The following is an 8,527-nucleotide window of genomic DNA, read 5'->3' on the forward strand; positions in this document are numbered from 1 at the left end:
TGTTCCCTTTTCTTGCTTTAGGCTTTAGTCCTCCGGCTGTGTCGAGGCATCTAGAATCATCGTAGGTATGCTCCACGGCTACTGCTAGTTGTGTGGATAGGATCAGGGGTCTACAATCTGCTTAGTTACCAACCTCTCTGGTTTTCTGTGGCTTAGCTTGGTCTTGTTTTCCTCCTCGGTGACCCAATCACAACAGTTTACCTCACCAAGCTTCACCACCTCATACGGCCCTCGCCATTTGGCCATGAACTTGCTCTCCACCGTCGGAACTAGAACGAGATCTCTGTCTCCCAGATTGAACTGCCTCACTCTTGCTGACCAGTTATGGACTCTGACCTGAGCTTCTTGTGCCTGGCGGAGGTGTTCTTTCATGATGGGCATCATCTTCGCAATACTCTGCTGCATCAGTGCTACATGCTCAATGACTCTTCTGTGGGGTGTGACTTCGGCTTCCCAAGTTTCCTTGGCTATATCCAGGAGACCTTGCAGATGTCGGCCATAGAGAAGCTCGAAGGATGAGAACCCCGTGGAGGCCTTGTGGAACTTCACGGATGGAAAACAGCAGATACATTAAGAGACAGTCCCAGTCTCTGTCTTTCTCTATGGCTTGTCTTAGCATGCGCTTCAGTGTCTTGTTAAATCTCTCAACAAGGCCATCTGACTGAGGATGGTCCACTGAAGTCCTCAATTGGGAGATTTGCAGAACCTTGCACAACTCCCTCATCACCTTGCTCATAAAAGGTGTCCCCTGGTTGGTCAGGATCTCCATCGGCAAACCTGTCTGGGAAAACACATGGACCAACTCGCTGGCTATACTCTTTGCGGAGGAATTTCTCAGGAGAATTGTCTCAGGATAGCGTGAGGCATAGTCCAAGATGACTAATATTTACTGATGGCCCCGGGCTGATTTAACTAGGAGACCGACCAAGTCCATGGCAATTCTCTCAAATGGTATCTCCATAATGGGCAATGGCACAAGGGGGCTCTGGAAATGAAAGGTGGGGTCAGTTAACTGACATGTAGGGCAGGACCTGCAATAGTTTACTATTTCCCGGTGACACCCAGGCCAATAGAATCTCTGCACAATCACCCCCAGGTGTCCCCCCAGGATGTGTGAATGGGCCATGTCCAACACTTTCCATCTATAGGGGCTGGCACTATCAACTACTCTACCAACTCCTCCCTTATTTTAGTATAACAACTCCCCACTCATCATAAAATAAGGAAATCTTGTGTCAGCCCCTGTCTCCTGTGCAACCCCATTAATTACGGTGACATTGTTTAAGGCTTCCCTCAGAGTTGAGTCCCTATGTTGGGCAGTCCCAAAATTCTCACCAGCCACCCCTAACTCCAGAGTATCAGATACAGGGGACACTTCCCCCTCATCCCCTACAAGGACACAAAAAGGAAACCCGTCTGCCTCTGGTTGTGGCGATACCTTATTAGGGTTCATTGGTTCCCTGCTCTTGCTAGCGACCTCGGAACCCTTTCCTCACAGATCCCAAAACAAACAGAAATCCTGGCTTATAATTATGGGTGCAACAAGTCCCGAACTACGCTGACTTCATGGGACTCCGTGCCATGCGCCATTTCAATGTTCACTCTGACCATAGGGTAGTCCTTTACATCACCATGTATGTAAAGCTGACCTTTTTCCCAGGAGTCGGTTGAGAGGAAAAGTGGTCCTCACTAGGGTCACCAAGCTCCCAGAGTCTAGCAGCACCATTACTGCTCAACCGTTCACTTCACGGGACACACTTGAGGCCCGTTAGGTGGAGAGTTCACACTGCAGGCTGGATATGTATAGTATGAACTATGGCGTCCCATGCTGCAGTCCATCTTCTCGGTGGTCTGGGGACAACAGGCAGCTATATGTCCTGGCCCATGACACCTCCAACAAATAACATCACCCGTAGGCCCTTGGGCACCACCTCCCCCGTCCCTTTTGACCTTGGGCGCCCCACCCCTTTTTGGGACTCCGCCCCCTGCTGGGACCCCCCGACATGAAATGAGCTGCCTCCCCAAGGAGCCTTCCATCCCCTGGTATCTCTTGACCAGTCCATCTGCTTTCTGGGGATCACCCTGGACAACCCAAGTCTGTAGGATTCTCGCCAGGGAATGCACAAACAGATCCATCACCACTCATTCTACCATCTGCGCAGGTGTAGAGGACTCTAGCTGCAGCCATTTCTGGACCAGGTGCAACAGGTCGAACATTTGGGAGCGAGGCGGTTTGTCCCGGTGATAGGCCCAGCGGTGAACTCGCTGTGCCCTGACAGTCATTGTCACCCCCAAATGTGCGAGAATCTCTGCTTTCAATTTGTGATACTCCTTGGCGTCTTGCAAAGTCAAGTCATAGTACTCCTTCTGGGGCTCCCCATCAGGTATGGCGCCAGTACCTCTGCCCATTGCTCTGGTGGAATTTTTTCTCTCTCAAACACCGTCAGGAAGGCCTCAACATCATCCTCAGGGGCCATTTTCTGCAATTCGCATCTTACCGCCTTCCGGACATGGGCGTCATCAGCCAGACCTGCAGTTGGGGCGCACGTCTTGCCCTGGATGGCGGTTGCCAGAAGCTGCATCTGCTGCCATTTGTAACAACCCTGCTGGCTTCACTGCATGGCCTCCCATCCCCACCTGCCTTACACACCAATGTAACCACTACTCCAGGCCATGCTGTGGGTTCTGTCTGTTGCCTGCTCCATGCTGTGCCTTTTGCTTCTTGCCTGCTCTCAGCATGCTTCCTGGCTGTGTGCATAGGGGGTGGCGTCGGCACTCTGGTTCTTATGGAATCAGTGTGCACCTGCCTAATATGCTCCCGACCAATCACCAAGAGGCCTCTAGTATTTAGGGAAGCTCCACCCGGTGGAAGCTGCCTGTGCAATGCCTTTACACAGTTAGTGTCTTGCTACTGAGCTGCCATGTCCTGTCCTGTGTTTCACCTTCTCAGAAGGCTAGTTCCTAACTTTGCCTTGTACCTGTCCTGACTGCCCTTCAAGAGGCAGAATTGTTATGAGCTCATTTTCTGCTCCACCAGTTGAGAGTTCCCTTTCTGTTCTCCCTCTGGTGGTGACAGGAGGTAGTGAGGTTGGTTTTAATTGGTAGTGATCTGCCACCTGGTAAGGAAGATAACGATTGGATCTCTGGAGTATCAGACTGGATATAAGACAGCCGACGTCCTATCCTGGTGCTGGTGATTCAGTCTGCTTCTCAGGTCTTGGACTCAGCTCTGTTCCAGTCTTCTCAAGTTAAGTTTGTTTTTGCCAATGTTCACACTTGCTCTTGTTGGTCAATTCAGTTTTTTTGTGTGGTCAGCCAGCCTGCCTGGGCTGTGCTGAATTTCCACTCTTATTTATCTGTATTTGCCAAATTGCCTTTTTTTGTCCCTTATTAGATTGGCCTCTTTTTGCTCTGTCTCAGAATATTTCAGAGTGCTGATATAGTGGGAGAAGTCTAGTGACTTCAGGGTTAATTTTGCTATCAGTTGTGTTGGACATTTTTGTAGGGTTTTTGGCAGATTGCAGACAGTGTCTTTCCTTTCCTGTCCTTTCTAGTTAGTTTGGCCCCCATCGTTTGCTCAGCCTATTTTCCTGCCTTTGTTTGTGTTTTCATCTTGCTTCACCGTCAATACATGTGGGGGGCTGTCTTTCCTTTGTGGTCTGCTCTGGGGCAGTTAGTTTTCCTCTTTTTTCCTGCTTTAGGCTTATTTAGTTCTCCGGTTGTGACGAGGCATCTAGGACCACCGTAGGAACGCTCCACGACTGCTGCTAGTTGCGTGTTAGGATCAGGGGTCTGCAGTCTGCATAGTTTCCAACCTCTTTGGATTTCTGAGACTTAGCTTGTATTGTTTTTATTTCCTCCTCGGCGACCCGTTCATAACACAGAATACCCTGGTCCCTGTGTTATTGATCCTAGTCTTGCCTTGTACCTGTCTGACCGCCCTCCAGGAGGCAGAATATCCAAGTCCCTGTGCTATTGCTCCTTGCCTTGTCTTGTACCGGTCCTTGTGTCTTTGTTCCTGTACCTTGTTTTGTACCGTTGCCTTGTCTGAACTCAGTCCTACCTCTGTCTCTGACTCGTCTGTGGCTCCTTTCCCTGCTGTATCTTTCCTTGTGTCCTCTTGCGGCTCTGCTTGTGCTCCACACTCTTGCGGCTCTGCCTGCTCCGTACTCTTGTGACTCTGCCTGTGCTCCGCACTCTTGCGGCAATGCCTGCTCTGTACTCTTGTGACTCTGCCTGTGCTCCGTACTCTTGCGGCTCTGTCTATGCTCCGCTGTTATGAATTCACTTTCTGGCCTACTTCTGGTTGCTGGTGAAGTTATTGGAGATGGTTGTATTGACAGAGGGGTCACGTGTTCTCTTTCCGGGCTCCCTCTCATGGTTACAGGAGGTAATGGAGCTGATCTAATTAAGAGGCCTGCCACCTGATAATGAGGAGGACGATTGAACATTAGGAGTTTCTGACTGGATTTAAGACAGCCGACTCTCTCCCTGCTGGTGATTTTTTTGCTGCCTCCGGAGGTCTTAGTATCCAGCTCAGTCCCTGCATACTCAAGCTAAGTGTTCTTTTGCTATTGTTCACATTTGATTTGGTTTTGTCTATTTCAGTTTTGTGTGGTCAGCCAGCCCCGGCTGGGGCTGTGCTGAATTTTCATCCTTATGTTATTGTTTGTCCCAGTTTGTTTTTGTCCCTTATTAGATTGGTATATTCTGAAAACAGAGCACAGAGAGGCCAGAGTGCTGATATAGTGGGCGAAGTCTAGTGACTTCAGTATTTTTTCTATCAGACGTGTTGGGCATTTTTTGCAGGGTTTTTTGCGTGATTGCAGACAGTGTCATTCCTTTCCTGTCTTGTTAGTTTGGGCCCCATCGTTTGCTCAGCCTATTTTCCTACCTGCATTTGTGTTTTCATCTTGTCTCACCGACAATATATGTTTGGGGGCTATCTATTCCTTTGGGGTCTGCTCTGGGGCAGTTTAGATTTCCCCTTTCTTGCTTTAGGCTTATTTAGTTCTCTGCTTTGTCGAGGCGCCTAGAATCATCATAGGTACGCTCCACGGCTACTGCTAGTTGTGTGGATAGGATCAGGGGTCTGCAATCCGCTTAGTTACCAACCTCCCTGGTTTTCTGTGGCTTAGCTTGGTCTTCCTTTCCTCCTCGGTGACCCTATCACAACACTCCGCATTCTTGCGGCACTGCCTGTGCTCCGCACTCTTGCGGCTCTGCCTGCTCTATACTCTTGCGGCTCTGCCTGTGCTCTGTATTCTTGCGGCTCTGCCTGCTCCATACTCTTGCGGCTCTGCCTGTGCTCCGTATTCTTGCGGCTCTGCCTGTGCTCCGTATTCTTGCAGCTCTGCCTGTGCTCCGCATTATTGCGGCTCTCCCTATGCTCCGCACTCCTGCAGTTCTGCTTTGATCTGCTTTGTTCTGCTACTGCTGTTGCAGAACCTCCTTGCTGCTAACTGCAGCTCCTCTACGCAGCCTTGTGGTTCTTCTCCAGTGTGAACAGGTCCAAACCTGTTCCTTCATACCCATCCATATTTCCATCCTTCCCGTACTAGTACCTACACGTCCTGTGTGAACAAGTCTATACCTATTCCATACCATACTCATTCCTGTCCGTGTCCCTGTTCCTTCCCAGTCAGCCGTGCCCGCCTACCAGTCTCAGCCGTGCCCACTGCCAGTGTCTCAGCCGTCCCCGCCTGCCAGACTACCTGTCGTGCCTGCCGTGCTCACCTGCCTGTCTGTCACTCCTCTCCAAGCGTCCTGTTCCCCAATGGGATCAGCAGCCTCAGCCAGACACCACCCTGGAGTGGCACCTGTCAGCTACCTGCCGCACAAGCCTGACCTCACCAGCGAAGACCAAGGTAGCTGTCCTAGTCCCGCCCCTTCCAGGGTAGTCTGGTTTGTGGCACAGTGGGGCCACAACCCCCTGACTCACGCCCACCAGTCAGGGCATGAGCGTGACACCGTTGCTCCTGCTGACGCTATTGTATCTGTTGCAACAACAGCCTGTTGGTCTCTTGCTGCTGTGACTGCGACTGGACCAAGTGTTTCAGCAGGTCCTCCATTTTTTTCCGGCAATGCTTGCTGGCTTGCTACAGACTTGACCTAGGACATGCAGTAACAGTCTCTCGTCTCTGCTGGGAACACTGCCCGCATGTCTAGCACCAATTGCAGGGATTGTACTCGCTCGGGTGCAATGGATGGCAATCAGGAGGCACGTTTCTTTTAAAGTTCACGGGGTTTAGTGCTTCACAAACCCACAAAACAGAACAAAAAAAAGCCTTTAGCTCAGGCAAAACAAAGTACAAGTGTTCAGTACGTCAGGCTCGGTCCTGGAGCCTCAACACACACAGGAGGCTTCCCCCTCCCCACATACAGCCCTGTGTTAAGCAGTAGCCTACATTATATAGGTATAACCACACCAAGGAACTTATCACATGACTAGTCACATGACCGTGACTTCAACGCAGGTCCTCAAACACATAGAGGTACGATGACGTCCCTTTGTGCTTATGTGCATTAAAGAAAACACTCCGGGCTACATCACAGAGACAAGCCATCTCTGTTTCACATACCTCCCATCGACTATACGACCCTTAGCCACGCTACAATACATATGTAGGTTCTGTAAGGTTTATGTGTGTATAGTGGGTACGGGAAGTAATCAGACACCTTTACATTTTTCACACTTTGTTTCATTGCAGCCATTTGGTACATTCAAAAAAGTTCACTTTTTTCTCATTAGTGTACACTTTGCACCCCATCTTGACTGAAAAAAAAACAGAAATGTAGAAATTTTTGCAAATTTATTAAAAAAGAAAAACTGAAATATCACATGGTCATAAGTATTCAGACACTGATATTTAAGTCACATGCTGTCCATTTCCTTGTGATCCTCCTTGAGATGGTTCTACTCCTTCATTGGAGTCCAGCTGTGTTTAATTGGACTGATAGGGCTTGATTTGTAAAGGCACACACCTGCCTATATAAGACCTCACAGTGCATGTCAGACCAAATGAGAATCATGAGGTCAAAGGAACTGGCCAAGCCAAGGAGCTCTGAGACAGAATTGTGGCAAGGCACAGATCTAACCAAGGTTACAAAAGAATTTCTGCAATCCTCAAGGTTCCTAAGAGCAAAGTGGCCTCCATGATCCTTAATTGGAAGAAGTTTGGGACCACCAGAAGTCTTCCTAGACTGTCCGTCCAGCCAAACTGAACAATTGTGGGAGAAGAGCCTTGGTGAGAGAGGTAAAGAAGAACCCCAAGATCACTGTGGCTGAGCTCCACAGATGCAGTAGGGAGATGGGAGAAAGTTCCACAAAGTCAACTATCACTGCAGCCCTCCACCAATCAGGCCTTTATGGCAGAGTAGTCCAACGAAAGCCTCTCCTCAGTGCGACATACAGTATGAAAGCCTGCATAGATTTGTTAAAAAACACATGAAGGACTCCCAGAATATGAGAAATAAGATTCTCTGGTCTGATGAGACCAAGATAGAACTTTTTGGTGATAATTCTAAGCAGTATGTGTGGAGAAAACCAGGCACTGCTCATCATCTGCCCAATACAATCCCAGCAGTGAAACATGGTGGTGGCAGCATCATGCTATAGGTTTGTTTTTCAGCTGCAGGGAAAAGACGACTGGTTGTCATTGAAGGAAACATGAATGCGGCCAAGTACAAAGATATCCTGTATGAAAACCTCTTCCAGAGTGCTCTGGACTTCAGACCTGGCTGAAAGTTCACCTTCCAACAAGACGATGACCCTAAGAACACAGGTAAAATAAAAAAGTTGCTTCAGAACAACTCTGTGACCATTCTTGACTGGCCTAGACAAAGCCCTGACCTAAACCCAATTGAGTATCTGGAGAGACCTGAAAATGGTTGTCCACCGACGTTCACCATCCAACGTGATGGAACTGGAGAGGATCTGCAAGGAAGAATGGCAGAGGATCCCCAAATCCAGGTTTGAAAAACTTGTTGCATCATTCCCAAGAAGACTCATGGCTGTACTAGTTCAAAAGGGTGCTTATACTCAATACTGAGCAAAGGGTCTGAAAACTTATGACCATGTGATATTTCAGTTTTTCTTTTTTAATAAATTTGCAAAAATTTCTACATTTCTATTTTTTTTTCAGTCAAGATGGGGTGCAGAGTGCACCTTAATGAGAAAAAAAATGAACTTTTTTGAATTTACCAAATGACTGCAATGAAACAAACAGAGTGAAAAATTGAAAAGGGTCTGAATACTTTCCGTACCCACTGTGTGTATATATACAGTATATATATACTTTAGAGTTTGTGTGTGCATATACTCTTCGGATTATAAGACGCACTTTTTTCCCCCAATTTTGGGGGGAGAATGGGGGTGCGTCTCATAATGCCTATATACCTTACCGGTACTGCTGCTGCAGGCCGCAGGCTGGGATGAGGGGGTGTCTGAAGGAGCTGCGGTTGCCCGGCGGCGCAACAGGGGTGTCCGGCAGTGCTGCTGCGGTGTCTCCAGCAGTTCCATGGTTTC

Source organism: Dendrobates tinctorius, unplaced genomic scaffold, assembly GCF_039654945.1.
Source record: "Dendrobates tinctorius isolate UK_male_01 unplaced genomic scaffold, ASM3965494v1 ptg000005l, whole genome shotgun sequence".
NCBI classification, from domain to species: Eukaryota; Metazoa; Chordata; class Amphibia; order Anura; family Dendrobatidae; genus Dendrobates; species Dendrobates tinctorius.